The sequence below is a fragment of the Triturus cristatus genome, chromosome 6, assembly GCF_964204655.1.
Source record: "Triturus cristatus chromosome 6, aTriCri1.1, whole genome shotgun sequence".
Taxonomy (NCBI): domain Eukaryota; kingdom Metazoa; phylum Chordata; class Amphibia; order Caudata; family Salamandridae; genus Triturus; species Triturus cristatus.
In genome coordinates, this window is record NC_140589.1 from 99,520,391 (window position 1) to 99,538,140 (window position 17,750).

At 43.5% G+C, this 17,750-nt stretch overlaps 18 non-coding genes across 18 annotated transcripts; all 18 read right to left on the reverse strand.

Moving 5' to 3' along the window:
- Positions 1–460: 460 nt before the first annotated feature.
- TRNAL-UAG (transfer RNA leucine (anticodon UAG)) lies at positions 461–543 on the reverse strand. Its single transcript has one exon. It is a non-coding gene; the product is annotated as a tRNA-Leu (tRNA).
- A 1,024-nt stretch (positions 544–1,567) lies between these two features.
- On the reverse strand, positions 1,568–1,650 carry TRNAL-AAG (transfer RNA leucine (anticodon AAG)). Its single transcript has one exon. It is a non-coding gene; the product is annotated as a tRNA-Leu (tRNA).
- Positions 1,651–1,836: 186 nt separating this feature from the next.
- TRNAL-CAG (transfer RNA leucine (anticodon CAG)) lies at positions 1,837–1,919 on the reverse strand. The gene has a single exon. It is a non-coding gene; the product is annotated as a tRNA-Leu (tRNA).
- Positions 1,920–2,551: 632 nt separating this feature from the next.
- Positions 2,552–2,634, reverse strand: TRNAL-UAG (transfer RNA leucine (anticodon UAG)). Its single transcript has one exon. It is a non-coding gene; the product is annotated as a tRNA-Leu (tRNA).
- Positions 2,635–3,658: 1,024 nt separating this feature from the next.
- Positions 3,659–3,741, reverse strand: TRNAL-AAG (transfer RNA leucine (anticodon AAG)). Its single transcript has one exon. It is a non-coding gene; the product is annotated as a tRNA-Leu (tRNA).
- Positions 3,742–5,749: 2,008 nt separating this feature from the next.
- TRNAL-AAG (transfer RNA leucine (anticodon AAG)) lies at positions 5,750–5,832 on the reverse strand. Its single transcript has one exon. It is a non-coding gene; the product is annotated as a tRNA-Leu (tRNA).
- A 917-nt stretch (positions 5,833–6,749) lies between these two features.
- Positions 6,750–6,832, reverse strand: TRNAL-UAG (transfer RNA leucine (anticodon UAG)). Its single transcript has one exon. It is a non-coding gene; the product is annotated as a tRNA-Leu (tRNA).
- A 1,024-nt stretch (positions 6,833–7,856) lies between these two features.
- Positions 7,857–7,939, reverse strand: TRNAL-AAG (transfer RNA leucine (anticodon AAG)). Its single transcript has one exon. It is a non-coding gene; the product is annotated as a tRNA-Leu (tRNA).
- Positions 7,940–8,125: 186 nt separating this feature from the next.
- On the reverse strand, positions 8,126–8,208 carry TRNAL-CAG (transfer RNA leucine (anticodon CAG)). Its single transcript has one exon. It is a non-coding gene; the product is annotated as a tRNA-Leu (tRNA).
- Positions 8,209–8,840: 632 nt separating this feature from the next.
- TRNAL-UAG (transfer RNA leucine (anticodon UAG)) lies at positions 8,841–8,923 on the reverse strand. The gene has a single exon. It is a non-coding gene; the product is annotated as a tRNA-Leu (tRNA).
- Positions 8,924–9,941: 1,018 nt separating this feature from the next.
- Positions 9,942–10,024, reverse strand: TRNAL-AAG (transfer RNA leucine (anticodon AAG)). The gene has a single exon. It is a non-coding gene; the product is annotated as a tRNA-Leu (tRNA).
- Positions 10,025–10,210: 186 nt separating this feature from the next.
- On the reverse strand, positions 10,211–10,293 carry TRNAL-CAG (transfer RNA leucine (anticodon CAG)). The gene has a single exon. It is a non-coding gene; the product is annotated as a tRNA-Leu (tRNA).
- A 632-nt stretch (positions 10,294–10,925) lies between these two features.
- Positions 10,926–11,008, reverse strand: TRNAL-UAG (transfer RNA leucine (anticodon UAG)). Its single transcript has one exon. It is a non-coding gene; the product is annotated as a tRNA-Leu (tRNA).
- A 1,024-nt stretch (positions 11,009–12,032) lies between these two features.
- On the reverse strand, positions 12,033–12,115 carry TRNAL-AAG (transfer RNA leucine (anticodon AAG)). The gene has a single exon. It is a non-coding gene; the product is annotated as a tRNA-Leu (tRNA).
- Positions 12,116–12,301: 186 nt separating this feature from the next.
- Positions 12,302–12,384, reverse strand: TRNAL-CAG (transfer RNA leucine (anticodon CAG)). Its single transcript has one exon. It is a non-coding gene; the product is annotated as a tRNA-Leu (tRNA).
- A 2,008-nt stretch (positions 12,385–14,392) lies between these two features.
- On the reverse strand, positions 14,393–14,475 carry TRNAL-CAG (transfer RNA leucine (anticodon CAG)). The gene has a single exon. It is a non-coding gene; the product is annotated as a tRNA-Leu (tRNA).
- Positions 14,476–15,107: 632 nt separating this feature from the next.
- TRNAL-UAG (transfer RNA leucine (anticodon UAG)) lies at positions 15,108–15,190 on the reverse strand. Its single transcript has one exon. It is a non-coding gene; the product is annotated as a tRNA-Leu (tRNA).
- Positions 15,191–16,214: 1,024 nt separating this feature from the next.
- TRNAL-AAG (transfer RNA leucine (anticodon AAG)) lies at positions 16,215–16,297 on the reverse strand. Its single transcript has one exon. It is a non-coding gene; the product is annotated as a tRNA-Leu (tRNA).
- Positions 16,298–17,750: the final 1,453 nt, after the last annotated feature.

Consider the following 17,750-nt stretch of genomic DNA (forward strand, 5'->3'; position numbering starts at 1 on the left):
GTGCTATTCACCAGCCATTTGAACGGCTCAAAGCTGCTTTGAAATTGAGACAATAGCCACCTCTTGGCTGGCTAAAGCAATTTCAACAAGGGATCTCAAAGTCACAACATAGGGTGGAGTATGCAAATTTAAGCAGCCCCTGATCAAAGCCCTAAGGAAATTGCTGTAAGTGTGCTGGAGTCAAGTTGTCTACCAGATGCATGGCATTCTTCCAAATTTGCAGGGCCCGTCTGGCCAGGGCATACAAGAGCATGACTCTTCCAGATGACCTCTTACATGGGTCCTATGCTCATTTGGTAAGGATTGCGCTTTGTCAGCAAGACGTTATAGAACCTAAATATATGAGAAACCCCATCTCTCTTGACAAGAGGAGAACGGAATAACGTGCCAAGTGAAGACCAACAGATGCAACTTCCATCAGATGTTAACCTGATAAAGGCGATTAAATCTCCAAAAGGCATGTCAGAAGTGGGATTCGAACCCACGCCTCCAAAGGAGACTGTGGCCTAAACACAGCGCCTTAGACCTCTCAGCCATCCTGACAGTATAGGCTTTTAAGAAATGAATAAAAGTTACTCAGAAACGTCTACCTCCATGCAAGCCTGAAATAATTTAAACCTTCAAACACAAGGTGCAACTTTATGCACAGGACAATAAACACAGAAGAACACATACGAAAGCACTTTATTTCACAGGTATACAGTTTTCATGCTTTTAGAACACCACATACCTCTCACCAGCTATTTAGGGTCCTGTATCCGACTCACAACATTTCCTTGCCTGCGACCTCTCTCTCTACACAAACAACTACAGCACAGGAAGTAGGAAGGCAATAGGTGGGGCAGTTTATGCAAATTTATGCTGCCAATGTGCCTTGCAGATTCATGCAGGATTTCTAGATCCTTTCTGGATACAAGAGAGTAGGCCTTGTTTCAGATAAACTATCCCTAGCAGGGAAAGTCTGAGCACAGGCACTCTTTTGCTCTTTAGCCCCTGGCCTGGGACTCACCCTCACTTGCTGAGGCGTGAAATTCTGCATACCAACTTTGCACAGAAGGTATGTTTGTGGTTGTTTGGGGATGGGTGGGAGGTCAAGAGCAGGGAAAAGCAGGTCTCCTTCACTACTAGACTACTCTTCTATGCCTCCCTGCCGTTCACTCACTCTGTCTTTGTTTCATTCTGTCCTTCCACAACACTCCTTCTCACTCACTCGCTCTATCACTTGTATTTTTGCCCTTGCTCTGCATTCTATAGTGGAAACATCTCTTGAATGAAGCATCTGAAAATGACGTGACATAAAATTTAAAACCTCCTTATTGGAAACCTAAAACATCACAAGACTTAATGTAACCCATTTCTTTCATAAAAAAGATTTTTAAAGTACCCCACAAAAGAAATATAAAACACCACGAGTGCTAGAAGAATATTACATTAACGTTAAAGATAGAATAGGGCAAATGCATTTGCAGTTGAAACTGAAGTTTGGTACTTATTCAGATATTATTTACATTGCCAATTTTTAGCTGAGATTCTAAAGGAACTGAGAGAGAAAATGGAATTCAAGTTTTGTCAGAAGTGGGATTCGAACCCACGCCTCCAGGAGAGACTGCGGCCTTAACGCAGCGCCTTAGACCACTCGGCCATCCTGACCCCATGGTGCTTTTTCATCTAAAGGGTGAGAAAGATATTAGGAACCAAAAAATGCACAGAGCTTAGGCCAATAGTGGCTAGAGCAAGAAAAAAACTCACTGCACTCTTCCAAGAAGACAATCCTATAAGCCACTGCGAGGGAAATGATCATATTTCTCAAGAAAATAATTAGAGTAAACACAGGACTGTCAGAAGTGGGATTTGAACCCACGCCTCCAGAGGAGACTGCGACCTGAACGCAGCGCCTTAGACCACTCGGCCATCCTGACTTTCTTTCCCAGCATCTTCCAGAGGCCAGACAGCCATGCAGGTGAGGTACTGAAAAGGAATGCCCTCAATTTATTTATCCTATTATATGCACTTCCAACAGATCTTTGAACAATCTGTACAGAGCAGGACCTATGGAGAACTCTTTAGAACTTTGAGGCGAACAAAGAGAAAGTGCTATTCACCAGCCACTTGAACGGCTCAAAGCTGCTTTGAAATTGAGACAATAGCCACCTCTTGGCTGGCTAAAGCAATTTCAACAAGGGATCTCAAAGTCACAACATAGGGTGGAGTATGCAAATTTAAGCAGCCCCTGATCAAAGCCCTAAGGAAATTGCTGTAAGTGTGCTGGAGTCCAGTTGTCTACCAGATGCATGGCATTCTTCCAAATTTGCAGGGCCCGTCTGGCCAGTGCATACAAGAGCATGACTCTTCCAGATGACCTCTTACATGGGTCCTATGCTCATTTGGTAAGGATTGCGCTTTGTCAGCAAGACGTTATAGAACCTAAATATATGAGAAACCCCATCTCTCTTGACAAGAGGAGAACGGAATATCGTGCGAAGTGAAGACCAACAGATGCAACTTCCATCAGATGTTAACCTGATAAAGGAGATTAAATCTCCAAAAGGCATGTCAGAAGTGGGATTCGAACCCACGCCTCCAAAGGAGACTGTGGTCTAAACACAGCGCCTTAGACCTCTCGGCCATCCTGACAGTATAGGCTTTTAAGAAATGAATAAAAGTTACTCAGAAACGTCTACCTCCATGCAAGCCTGAAATAATTTAAACCTTCAAACACAAGGTGCAACTTTATGCACAGGACAATGAACACAGAAGAACACATACGAAAGCACTTTATTTCACAGGTATACAGTTTTCATGCTTTTGGAACACCACATACCTCTCACCAGCTATTTAGGGTCCTGTATCCGACTCACAACATTTCCTTGCCTGCGACCTCTCTCTCTACACAAACAACTACAGCACAGGAAGTAGGAAGGCAATAGGTGGGGCAGTTTATGCAAATTTATGCTGCCAATGTGCCTTGCAGATTCATGCAGGATTTCTAGATCCTTGCTGGATACAAGAGAGTAGGCCTTGTTCCAGATAAACTATCCCTAGTAGGGAAAGTCTGAGCACAGGCACTCTTTTGCTCTTTAGCCCCTGGCCTGGGACTCACCCTCACTTGCTGAGGCGTGAAAATCTGCATACCAACTTTGCACAGAAGGTATGTTTGTGGTTGTTTGGGGATGGGTGGGAGGTCAAGAGCAGGGAAAAGCAGGTCTCCTGCACTACTAGACTCCTCTTCTATGCCTCCCTGCCATTCACTCACTCTGTCTTTGTTTCATTCTCTCCTTCCACAACACTCCTTCTCACTCACTCGCTCTATCACTTGTATTTTTGCCCTTGCTCTGCATTCTATAGTGGAAACATCTCTTGAATGAAGCATCTGAAAATGACGTGACATAAAATTTAAAACCTCCTTATTGTAAACCTAAAACATCACAAGACTTAATGTAACCCATTTCTTTCATAAAAAAGATTTTTAAAGTACCCCACAAAACAAATATAAAACACCACGAGTGCTAGAAAAATATTACATTAACGTTAAAGATAGAATAGGGCAAATGCATTTGCAGTTGAAACTGAAGTTTGGTACTTATTCAGATATTATTTACATTGCCAATTTTTAGCTGAGATTCTAAAGGAACTGAGAGAAAAAATGGAATTCAAGTTTTGTCAGAAGTGGGATTCGAACCCACGCCTCCAGGAGAGACTGCGGCCTTAACGCAGCGCCTTAGACCACTCGGCCATCCTGACCCCATGGTGCTTTTTCATCTAAAGGGTGAGAAAGATATTAGGAACCAAAAAATGCACAGAGCTTAGGCCAATAGTGGCTAGAGCAAGAAAAAAACTCACTGCACTCTTCCAAGAAGACAATCCTATAAGCCACTGCGAGGGAAATGATCATATTTCTCAAGAAAAAAATTAGAGTAAACACAGGACTGTCAGAAGTGGGATTTGAACCCACGCCTCCAGAGGAGACTGCGACCTGAACGCAGCGCCGTAGACCACTCGGCCATCCTGACTTGCTTTCCCAGCATCTTCCAGAGGCCAGACAGCCATGCAGGTGAGGTACTGAAAAGGAATGCCCTCAATTTATTTATCCTATTATATGCACTTCCAACAGATCTTTGAACAATCTGTACAGAGCAGGACCTATGGAGAACTCTTTAGAACTTTGAGGCAAACAAAGAGAAAGTGCTATTCACCAGCCACTTGAACGGCTCAAAGCTCCTTTGAAATTGAGACAATAGCCACCTCTTGGCTGGCTAAAGCAATTTCAACAAGGGATCTCAAAGTCACAACATAGGGTGGAGTATGCAAATTTAAGCAGCCCCTGATCAAAGCCCTGAGGAGATTGCTGTAAGTGTGCTGGAGTCCAGTTGTCTACCAGATGAATGGCATTCTTCCAAATTTACAGGGCCCGTCTGGCCAGGGCATACAAGAGCATGACTCTTCCAGATGACCTCTTACATGGGTCCTATGCTCATTTGGTAAGGATTGCGCTTTGTCAGCAAGACGTTATAGAACCTAAATATATGAGAAACCCCATCTCTCTTGACAAGAGGAGAACGGAATAACGTGCCAAGTGAAGACCAACAGATGCAACTTCCATCAGATGTTAACCTGATAAAGGAGATTAAATCTCCAAAAGGCATTTCAGAAGTGGGATTCGAACCCACGCCTCCAAAGGAGACTGTGGCCTAAACACAGCGCCTTAGACCTCTCGGCCATCCTGACAGTATAGGCTTTTAATAAATGAATAAAAGTTACTCAGAAACGTCTACCTCCATGCAAGCCTGAAATAATTTAAACCTTCAAACACAAGGTGCAACTTTATGCACAGGACAATAAACACAGAAGAACACATACGAAAGCACTTTATTTCACAGGTATACAGTTTTCATGCTTTTAGAACACCACATACCTCTCACCAGCTATTTAGGGTCCTATATCCGACTCACAACATTTCCTTGCCTGCGACCTCTCTCTCTACACAAACAACTACAGCACAGGAAGTAGGAAGGCAATAGGTGGGGCAGTTTATGCAAATTTATGCTGCCAATGTGCCTTGCAGATTCATGCAGGATTTCTAGATCCTTGCTGGATACAAGAGAGTAGGCCTTGTTCCAGATAAACTATCCCTAGCAGGGAAAGTCTGAGCACAGGCACTCTTTTGCTCTTTAGCCCCTGGCCTGGGACTCACCCTCACTTGCTGAGGCATGAAATTCTGCATACCAACTTTGCACAGAAGGTATGTTTGTGGTTGTTTGGGGATGGGTGGGAGGTCAAGAGCAGGGAAAAGCAGGTCTCCTTCACTACTAGACTACTCTTCTATGCCTCCCTGCCGTTCACTCACTCTGTCTTTGTTTCATTCTCTCCTTCCACAACACTCCTTCTCACTCATTCGCTCTATCACTTGTATTTTTGCCCTTGCTCTGCATTCTATAGTGGAAACATCTCTTGAATGAAGCATCTGAAAATGACGTGACATAAAATTTAAAACCTCCTTATTGGAAACCTAAAACATCACAAGACTTAATGTAACCCATTTCTTTCATAAAAAAGATTTTTAAAGTACCCCACAAAACAAATATAAAACACCACGAGTGCTAGAAGAATATTACATTAACGTTAAAGATAGAATAGGGCAAATGCATTTGCAGTTGAAACTGAAGTTTGGTACTTATTCAGATATTATTTACATTGGCAATTTTTAGCTGAGATTCTAAAGGAACTGAGAGAGAAAATGGAATTCAAGTTTTGTCAGAAGTGGGATTCGAACCCACGCCTCCAGGAGAGACTGCGGCCTTAACGCAGCGCCTTAGACCACTCGGCCATCCTGACCCCATGCTGCATTTTCATCTAAAGGGTGAGAAAGATATTAGGAACCAAAAAATGCACAGAGCTTAGGCCAATAGTGGCTAGAGCAAGAATAAAACTCACTGCACTCTTCCAAGAAGACAATCCTATAAGCCACTGCGAGGGAAATGATCATATTTCTCTAGAAAAAAATTAGAGTAAACAGAGGACTGTCAGAAGTGGGATTTGAACCCACGCCTCCAGAGAGGCTGCAACCTGAACACAGCGCCTTAGACCACTCGGCCATCCTGACTTGCTTTCCCACCATCTTCCAGAGGCCAGACAGCCATGCAGGTGAGGTACTGAAAAGGAATGCCCTCAATTTATTTATCCTATTATATGCACTTCCAACAGATCTTTGAACAATCTGTACAGAGCAGGACCTATGGAGAACTCTTTAGAACTTTGAGGCGAACAAAGAGAAAGTGCTATTCACCAGCCACTTGAACGGCTCAAAGCTGCTTTGAAATTGAGACAATAGCCACCTCTTGGCTGGCTAAAGCAATTTCAACAAGGGATCTCAAAGTCACAACATAGGGTGGAGTATGCAAATTTAAGCAGCCCCTAATCAAAGCCCTGAGGAAATTGCTGTAAGTGTGCTGGAGTCCAGTTGTCTACCAGATGAATGGCATTCTTCCAAATTTGCTGGGCCCGTCTGGCCAGGGCATACAAGAGCATGACTCTTCCAGATGACCTCTTACATGGGTCCTATGCTCATTTGGTAAGGATTGCGCTTTGTCAGCAAGACGTTATAGAACCTAAATATATGAGAAACCCCATCTCTCTTGACAAGAGGAGAACGGAATAACGTGCCAAGTGAAGACCAACAGATGCAACTTCCATCAGATGTTAACTTCCATCAGATGTTAACCTGATAAAGGAGATTAAATCTCCAAAAGGCATGTCAGAAGTGGGATTCGAACCCACGCCTCCAAAGGAGACTGTGGCCTAAACACAGCGCCTTAGACCTCTCGGCCATCCTGACAGTATAGGCTTTTAAGAAATGAATAAAAGTTACTCAGAAACGTCTACCTCCATGCAAGCCTGAAATAATTTAAACCTTCAAACACAAGGTGCAACTTTATGCACAGGACAATAAACACAGAAGAACACATACGAAAGCACTTTATTTCACAGGTATACAGTTTTCATGCTTTTAGAACACCACATACCTCTCACCAGCTATTTAGGGTCCTGTATCCGACTCACAACATTTCCTTGCCTGCGACCTCTCTCTCTACACAAACAACTACAGCACAGGAAGTAGGACGGCAATAGGTGGGGCAGTTTATGCAAATTTATGCTGCCAATGTGCCTTGCAGATTCATGCAGGATTTCTAGATCCTTGCTGGATACAAGAGAGTAGGCCTTGTTCCAGATAAACTATCCCTAGCAGGGAAAGTCTGAGCACAGGCACTCTTTTGCTCTTTAGGCCCTGGCCTGGGACTCACCCTCACTTGCTGAGGCGTGAAATTCTGCATACCAACTTTGCACAGAAGGTATGTTTGTGGTTGTTTGGGGATGGGTGGGAGGTCAAGAGCAGGGAAAAGCAGGTCTCCTTCACTACTAGACTCCTCTTCTATGCCTCCCTGCCGTTCACTCACTCTGTCTTTGTTTCATTCTCTCCTTCCACAACACTCCTTCTCACTCACTCGCTCTATCACTTGTATTTTTGCCCTTGCTCTGCATTCTATAGTGGAAACATCTCTTGAATGATGCATCTGAAAATGACGTGACATAAAATTTAAAACCTCCTTATTGGAAACCTAAAACATCACAAGACTTAATGTAACCCATTTCTTTCATAAAAAAGATTTTTAAAGTACCCCACAAAAGAAATATAAAACACCACGAGTGCTAGAAGAATATTACATTAACGTTAAAGATAGAATAGGGCAAATGCATTTGCAGTTGAAACTGAAGTTTGGTACTTATTCAGATATTATTTACATTGCCAATTTTTAGCTGAGATTCTAAAGGAACTGAGAGAGAAAATGGAATTCAAGTTTTGTTAGAAGTGGGATTCGAACCCACGCCTCCAGGAGAGACTGCGGCCTTAACGCAGCGCCTTAGACCACTCGGCCATCCTGACCCCATGGTGCTTTTTCATCTAAAGGGTGAGAAAGATATTAGGAACCAAAAAATGCACAGAGCTTAGGCCAATAGTGGCTAGAGCAAGAAAAAAACTCACTGCACTCTTCCAAGAAGACAATCCTATAAGCCACTGCGAGGGAAATGATCATATTTCTCAAGAAAAAAATTAGAGTAAACATAGGACTGTCAGAAGTGGGATTTGAACCCACGCCTCCAGAGGAGACTGCGACCTGAACGCAGCGCCTTAGACCACTCGGCCATCCTGACTTGCTTTCCCAGCATCTTCCAGAGGCCAGACAGCCATGCAGGTGAGGTACTGAAAAGGAATGCCCTCAATTTATTTATCCTATTATATGCACTTCCAACAGATCTTTGAACAATCTGTACAGAGCAGGACCTATGGAGAACTCTTTAGAACTTTGAGGCAAACAAAGAGAAAGTGCTATTCACCAGCCACTTGAACGGCTCAAAGCTGCTTTGAAATTGAGACAATAGCCACCTCTTGGCTGGCTAAAGCAATTTCAACAAGGGATCTCAAAGTCACAACATAGGGTGGAGTATGCAAATTTAAGCAGCCCCTGATCAAAGCCCTGAGGAGATTGCTGTAAGTGTGCTGGAGTCCAGTTGTCTACCAGATGAATGGCATTCTTCCAAATTTGCAGGGCCCGTCTGGCCAGGGCATACAAGAGCATGACTCTTCCAGATGACCTCTTACATGGGTCCTATGCTCATTTGGTAAGGATTGCGCTTTGTCAGCAAGACGTTATAGAACCTAAATATATGAGAAACCCCATCTCTCTTGACAAGAGGAGAACGGAATAACGTGCCAAGTGAAGACCAACAGATGCAACTTCCATCAGATGTTAACCTGATAAAGGAGATTAAATCTCCAAAAGGCATGTCAGAAGTGGGATTCGAACCCACGCCTCCAAAGGAGACTGTGGCCTAAACACAGCGCCTTAGACCTCTCGGCCATCCTGACAGTATAGGCTTTTAATAAATGAATAAAAGTTACTCAGAAACGTCCATGCAAGCCTGAAATAATTTAAACCTTCAAACACAAGGTGCAACTTTATGCACAGGACAATAAACACAGAAGAACACATACGAAAGCACTTTATTTCACAGGTATACAGTTTTCATGCTTTTAGAACACCACATACCTCTCACCAGCTATTTAGGGTCCTGTATCCGACTCACAACATTTCCTTGCCTGCGACCTCTCTCTCTACACAAACAACTACAGCACAGGAAGTAGGAAGGCAATAGGTGGGGCAGTTTATGCAAATTTATGCTGCCAATGTGCCTTGCAGATTCATGCAGGATTTCTAGATCCTTGCTGGATACAAGAGAGTAGGCCTTGTTCCAGATAAACTATCCCTAGCAGGGAAAGTCTGAGCACAGGCACTCTTTTGCTCTTTAGCCCCTGGCCTGGGACTCACCCTCACTTGCTGAGGCATGAAATTCTGCACACCAACTTTGCACAGAAGGTATGTTTGTGGTTGTTTGGGGATGGGTGGGAGGTCAAGAGCAGGGAAAAGCAGGTCTCCTTCACTACTAGACTCCTCTTCTATGCCTCCCTGCCGTTCACTCACTCTGTCTTTGTTTCATTCTCTCCTTCCACAACACTCCTTCTCACTCATTCGCTCTATCACTTGTATTTTTGCCCTTGCTCTGCATTCTATAGTGGAAACATCTCTTGAATGAAGCATCTGAAAATGACGTGACATAAAATTTAAAACCTCCTTATTGGAAACCTAAAACATCACAAGACTTAATGTAACCCATTTCTTTCATAAAAAAGATTTTTAAAGTACCCCACAAAACAAATATAAAACACCACGAGTGCTAGAAGAATATTACATTAACGTTAAAGATAGAATAGGGCAAATGCATTTGCAGTTGAAACTGAAGTTTGGTACTTATTCAGATATTATTTACATTGCCAATTTTTAGCTGAGATTCTAAAGGAACTGAGAGAGAAAATGGAATTCAAGTTTTGTCAGAAGTGGGATTCGAACCCACGCCTCCAGGAGAGACTGCGGCCTTAACGCAGCGCCTTAGACCACTCGGCCATCCTGACCCCATGCTGCATTTTCATCTAAAGGGTGAGAAAGATATTAGGAACCAAAAAATGCACAGAGCTTAGGCCAATAGTGGCTAGAGCAAGAAAAAAACTCACTGCACTCTTCCAAGAAGACAATCCTATAAGCCACTGCGAGGGAAATGATCATATTTCTCAAGAAAAAAATTAGAGTAAACAGAGGACTGTCAGAAGTGGGATTTGAACCCACGCCTCCAGAGGAGACTGCGACCTGAACGCAGCGCCTTAGACCACTCGGCCATCCTGACTTGCTTTCCCAGCATCTTCCAGAGGCCAGACAGCCATGCAGGTGAGGTACTGAAAAGGAATGCCCTCAATTTATTTATCCTATTATATGCACTTCCAACAGATCTTTGAACAATCTGTACAGAGCAGGACCTATGGAGAACTCTTTAGAACTTTGAGGCGAACAAAGAGAAAGTGCTATTCACCAGCCACTTGAACGGCTCAAAGCTGCTTTGAAATTGAGACAATAGCCACCTCTTGGCTGGCTAAAGCAATTTCAACAAGGGATCTCAAAGTCACAACATAGGGTGGAGTATGCAAATTTAAGCAGCCCCTGATCAAAGCCCTGAGGAAATTGCTGTAAGTGTGCTGGAGTCCAGTTGTCTACCAGATGAATGGCATTCTTCCAAATTTGCTGGGCCCGTCTGGCCAGGGCATACAAGAGCATGACTCTTCCAGATGACCTCTTACATGGGTCCTATGCTCATTTGGTAAGGATTGCGCTTTGTCAGCAAGACGTTATAGAACCTAAATATATGAGAAACCCCATCTCTCTTGACAAGAGGAGAACGGAATAACGTGCCAAGTGAAGACCAACAGATGCAACTTCCATCAGATGTTAACCTGATAAAGGAGATTAAATCTCCAAAAGGCATGTCAGAAGTGGGATTCGAACCCACGCCTCCAAAGGAGACTGTGGCCTAAACACAGCGCCTTAGACCTCTCAGCCATCCTGACAGTATATGCTTTTAAGAAATTAATAAAAGTTACTCAGAAACGTCTACCTCAATGCAAGCCTGAAATAATTTAAACCTTCAAACACAAGGTGCAACTTTATGCACAGGACAATAAACACAGAAGAACACATACGAAAGCACTTTATTTCACAGGTATACAGTTTTCATGCTTTTAGAACACCACATACCTCTCACCAGCTATTTAGGGTCCTGTATCCGACTCACAACATTTCCTTGCCTGCGACCTCTCTCTCTACACAAACAACTACAGCACAGGAAGTAGGACGGCAATAGGTGGGGCAGTTTATGCAAATTTATGCTGCCAATGTGCCTTGCAGATTCATGCAGGATTTCTAGATCCTTGCTGGATACAAGAGAGTAGGCCTTGTTCCAGATAAACTATCCCTAGCAGGGAAAGTCTGAGCACAGGCACTCTTTTGCTCTTTAGCCCCTGGCCTGGGACTCACCCTCACTTGCTGAGGCGTGAAATTCTGCATACCAACTTTGCACAGAAGGTATGTTTGTGGTTGTTTGGGGATGGGTGGGAGGTCAAGAGCAGGGAAAAGCAGGTCTCCTTCACTACTAGACTCCTCTTCTATGCCTCCCTGCCGTTCACTCACTCTGTCTTTGTTTCATTCTCTCCTTCCACAACACTCCTTCTCACTCACTCGCTCTATCACTTGTATTTTTGCCCTTGCTCTGCATTCTATAGTGGAAACATCTCTTGAATGAAGCATCTGAAAATGACGTGACATAAAATTTAAAACCTCCTTATTGGAAACCTAAAACATCACAAGACTTAATGTAACCCATTTCTTTCATAAAAAAGATTTTTAAAGTACCCCACAAAACAAATATAAAACACCACGAGTGCTAGAAGAATATTACATTAACGTTAAAGATAGAATAGGGCAAATGCATTTGCAGTTGAAACTGAAGTTTGGTACTTATTCAGATATTATTTACATTGCCAATTTTTAGCTGAGATTCTAAAGGAACTGAGAGAGAAAATGGAATTCAAGTTTTGTCAGAAGTGGGATTCGAACCCACGCCTCCAGGAGAGACTGCGGCCTTAACGCAGCGCCTTAGACCACTCGGCCATCCTGACCCCATGCTGCTTTTTCATCTAAAGGGTGAGAAAGATATTAGGAACCAAAAAATGCACAGAGCTGAGGCCAATAGTGGCTAGAGCAAGAAAAAAACTCACTGCACTCTTCCAAGAAGACAATCCTATAAGCCACTGCGAGGGAAATGATCATATTTCTCAAGAAAATAATTAGAGTAAACACAGGACTGTCAGAAGTGGGATTTGAACCCACGCCTCCAGAGGAGACTGCGACCTGAACGCAGCGCCTTAGACCACTCGGCCATCCTGACTTGCTTTCCCAGCATCTTCCAGAGGCCAGACAGCCATGCAGGTGAGGTACTGAAAAGGAATGCCCTCAATTTATTTATCCTATTATATGCACTTCCAACAGATCTTTGAACAATCTGTACAGAGCAGGACCTATGGAGAACTCTTTAGAACTTTGAGGCGAACAAAGAGAAAGTGCTATTCACCAGCCACTTGAACGGCTCAAAGCTGCTTTGAAATTGAGACAATAGCCACCTCTTGGCTGGCTAAAGCAATTTCAACAAGGGATCTCAAAGTCACAACATAGGGTGGAGTATGCAAATTTAAGCAGCCCCTGATCAAAGCCCTAAGGAAATTGCTGTAAGTGTGCTGGAGTCCAGTTGTCTACCAGATGCATGCCATTCTTCCAAATTTGCAGGGCCCGTCTGGCCAGGGCATACAAGAGCATGACTCTTCCAGATGACCTCTTACATGGGTCCTATGCTCATTTGGTAAGGATTGCGCTTTGTCAGCAAGACGTTATAGAACCTAAATATATGACAAACCCCATCTCTCTTGACAAGAGGAGAACGGAATAACGTGCCAGGTGAAGACCAACAGATGCAACTTCCATCAGATGTTAACCTGATAAAGGAGATTAAATCTCCAAAAGGAATGTCAGAAGTGGAATTCGAACCCACGCCTCCAAAGGAGACTGTGGCCTAAACACAGCACCTTAGACCTCTCGGCCATCCTGACAGTATAGGCTTTTAAGAAATGAATAAAAGTTACTCAGAAACGTCTACCTCCATGCAAGCCTAAAATAATTTAAACCTTCAAACACAAGGTGCAACTTTATGCACAGGACAATAAACACAGAAGAACACATACGAAAGCACTTTATTTCACAGGTATACAGTTTTCATGCTTTTAGAACACCACATACCTCTCACCAGCTATTTAGGGTCCTGTATCCGACTCACAACATTTCCTTGCCTGCGACCTCTCTCTCTACACAAACAACTACAGCACAGGAAGTAGGAAGGCAATAGGTGGGGCAGTTTATGCAAATTTATGCTGCCAATGTGCCTTGCAGATTCATGCAGGATTTCTAGATCCTTGCTGGATACAAGAGAGTAGGCCTTGTTCCAGATAAACTATCCCTAGCAGGGAAAGTCTGAGCACAGGCACTCTTTTGCTCTTTAGCCCCTGGCCTGGGACTCACCCTCACTTGCTGAGGCGTGAAATTCTGCATACCAACTTTGCACAAAAGGTATGTTTGTGGTTGTTTGGGAATGGGTGGGAGGTCAAGAGCAGGGAAAAGCAGGTCTCCTTCACTTCTAGACTCCTCTTCTATGCCTCCCTGCCATTCACTCACTCTGTCTTTGTTTCATTCTCTCCTTCCACAACACTCCTTCTCACTCACTCGCTCTATCACTTGTATTTTTGCCCTTGCTCTGCATTCTATAGTGGAAACATCTCTTGAATGAAGCATCTGAAAATGACGTGACATAAAATTTAAAACCTCCGTATTGGAAACCTAAAACATCACAAGACTTAATGTAACCCATTTCTTTCATAAAAAAGATTTTTAAAGTACCCCACAAAACAAATATAAAACACCACGAGTGCTAGAAGAATATTACATTAACGTTAAAGATAGAATAGGGCAAATGCATTTGCAGTTGAAACTGAAGTTTGGTACTTATTCAGATATTATTTACATTGCCAATTTTTAGCTGAGATTCTAAAGGAACTGAGAGAGAAAATGGAATTCAAGTTTTGTCAGAAGTGGGATTCGAACCCACGCCTCCAGGAGAGACTGCGGCCTTAATGCAGCACCTTAGACCACTCGGCCATCCTGACCCCATGCTGCATTTTCATCTAAAGGGTGAGAAAGATATTAGGAACCAAAAAATGCACAGAGCTTAGGCCAATAGTGGCTAGAGCAAGAAAAAAACTCACTGCACTCTTCCAAGAAGACAATCCTATAAGCCACTGCGAGGGAAATGATCATATTTCTCAAGAAAAAAATTAGAGTAAACAAAAGACTGTCAGAAGTGGGATTTGAACCCACGCCTCCAGAGGAGACTGCGACCTGAACGCAGCGCCTTAGACCACTCGGCCATCCTGACTTGCTTTCCCAGCATCTTCCAGAGGCCAGACAGCCATGCAGGTGAGGTACTGAAAAGGAATGCCCTCAATTTATTTATCCTAGCATATGCACTTCCAACAGATCTTTGAACAATCTGTACAGAGCAGGACCTATGGAGAACTCTTTAGAACTTTGAGGCGAACAAAGAGAAAGTGCTATTCACCAGCCACTTGAACGGCTCAAAGCTGCTTTGAAATTGAGACAATAGCCACCTCTTGGCTGGCTAAAGCAATTTCAACAAGGGATCTCAAAGTCACAACATAGGGTGGAGTATGCAAATTTAAGCAGCCCCTGATCAAAGCCCTAAGGAAATTGCTGTAAGTGTGCTGGAGTCCAGTTGTCTACCAGATGCATGGCATTCTTCCAAATTTGCAGGGCCCGTCTGGCCAGGGCATACAAGAGCATGACTCTTCCAGATGACCTCTTACATGGGTCCTATGCTCATTTGGTAAGGATTGCGCTTTGTCAGCAAGACGTTATAGAACCTAAATATATGAGAAACCCCATCTCTCTTGACAAGAGGAGAACGGAATAACGTGCCAAGTGAAGACCAACAGATGCAACTTCCATCAGATGTTAACCTGATAAAGGAGATTAAATCTCCAAAAGGCATGTCAGAAGTGGGATTCGAACCCACGCCTCCAAAGGAGACTGTGGCCTAAACACAGCGCCTTAGACCTCTCGGCCATCCTGACAGTATAGGCTTTTAAGAAATGAATAAAAGTTACTCAGAAACGTCTACCTCCATGCAAGCCTGAAATAATTTAAACCTTCAAACACAAGGTGCAACTTTATGCACAGGACAATAAACACAGAAGAACACATACGAAAGCACTTTATTTCGCAGGTATACAGTTTTCATGCTTTTAGAACACCACATACCTCTCACCAGCTATTTAGGGTCCTGTATCCGACTCACAACATTTCCTTGCCTGCGACCTCTCTCTCTACACAAACAACTACAGCACAGGAAGTAGGAAGGCAATAGGTGGGGCAGTTTATGCAAATTTATGCTGCCAATGTGCCTTGCAGATTCATGCAGGATTTCTAGAACCTTGCTGGATACAAGAGAGTAGGCCTTGTTCCAGATAAACTATCCCTAGCAGGGAAAGTCTGAGCACAGGCACTCTTTTGCTCTTTAGCCCCTGGCCTGGGACTCACCCTCACTTGCTGAGGCGTGAAATTCTGCATACCAACTTTGCACAGAAGGTATGTTTGTGGTTGTTTGGGGATGGGTGGGAGGTCAAGAGCAGGGAAAACCAGGTCTCCTTCACTACTAGACTCCTCTTCTATGCCTCCCTGCCGTTCACTCACTCTGTCTTTGTTTCATTCTCTCCTTCCACAACACTCCTTCTCACTCACTCGCTCTATCACTTGTATTTTTGCCCTTGCTCTGCATTCTATAGTGGAAACATCTCTTGAATGAAGCATCTGAAAATGACGTGACATAAAATTTAAAACCTCTTTATTGGAAACCTAAAACATCACAAGACTTAATGTAACCCATTTCTTTCATAAAAAAGATTTTTAAAGTACCCCGCAAAACAAATATAAAACACCACGAGTGCTAGAAGAATATTACATTAACGTTAAAGATAGAATAGGGCAAATGCATTTGCAGTTGAAACTGAAGTTTGGTACTTATTCAGATATTATTTACATTGCCAATTTTTAGCTGAGATTCTAAAGGAACTGAGAGAGAAAATGGAATTCAAGTTTTGTCAGAAGTGGGATTCGAACCCACGCCTCCAGGAGAGACTGCGGCCTTAACGCAGCGCCTTAGACCACTCGGCCATCCTGACCCCATGCTGCATTTTCATCTAAAGGGTGAGAAAGATATTAGGAACCAAAAAATGCACAGAGCTTAGGCCAATAGTGGCTAGAGCAAGAATAAAACTCACTGCACTCTTCCAAGAAGACAATCCTATAAGCCACTGCGAGGGAAATGATCATATTTCTCTAGAAAAAAATTAGAGTAAACAGAGGACTGTCAGAAGTGGGATTTGAACCCACGCCTCCAGAGAGGCTGCGACCTGAACACAGCGCCTTAGACCACTCGGCCATCCTGACTTGCTTTCCCACCATCTTCCAGAGGCCAGACAGCCATGCAGGTGAGGTACTGAAAAGGAATGCCCTCAATTTATTTATCCTATTATATGCACTTCCAACAGATCTTTGAACAATCTGTACAGAGCAGGACCTATGGAGAACTCTTTAGAACTTTGAGGCGAACAAAGAGAAAGTGCTATTCACCAGCCACTTGAACGGCTCAAAGCTGCTTTGAAATTGAGACAATAGCCACCTCTTGGCTGGCTAAAGCAATTTCAACAAGGGATCTCAAAGTCACAACATAGGGTGGAGTATGCAAATTTAAGCAGCCCCTGATCAAAGCCCTGAGGAAATTGCTGTAAGTGTGCTGGAGTCCAGTTGTCTACCAGATGAATGGCATTCTTCCAAATTTGCTGGGCCCGTCTGGCCAGGGCATACAAGAGCATGACTCTTCCAGATGACCTCTTACATGGGTCCTATGCTCATTTGGTAAGGATTGCGCTTTGTCAGCAAGACGTTATAGAACCTAAATATATGAGAAACCCCATCTCTCTTGACAAGAGGAGAACGGAATAACGTGCCAAGTGAAGACCAACAGATGCAACTTCCATCAGATGTTAACCTGATAAAGGAGATTAAATCTCCAAAAGGCATGTCAGAAGTGGGATTCGAACCAACGCCTCCAAAGGAGACTGTGGCCTAAACACAGCGCCTTAGACCTCTCGGCCATCCTGACAGTATAGGCTTTTAAGAAATGAATAAAAGTTACTCAGAAACGTCTACCTCCATGCAAGCCTGAAATAATTTAAACCTTCAAACACAAGGTGCAACTTTATGCACAGGACAATAAACACAGAAGAACACATACGAAAGCACTTTATTTCACAGGTATACAGTTTTCATGCTTTTAGAACACCACATACCTCTCACCAGCTATTTAGGGTCCTGTATCCGACTCACAACATTTCCTTGCCTGCGACCTCTCTCTCTACACAAACAACTACAGCACAGGAAGTAGGGCGGCAATAGGTGGGGCAGTTTATGCAAATTTATGCTGCCAATGTGCCTTGCAGATTCATGCAGGATTTCTAGATCCTTGCTGGATACAAGAGAGTAGGCCTTGTTCCAGATAAACTATCCCTAGCAGGGAAAGTCTGAGCACAGGCACTCTTTTGCTCTTTAGCCCCTGGCCTGGGACTCACCCTC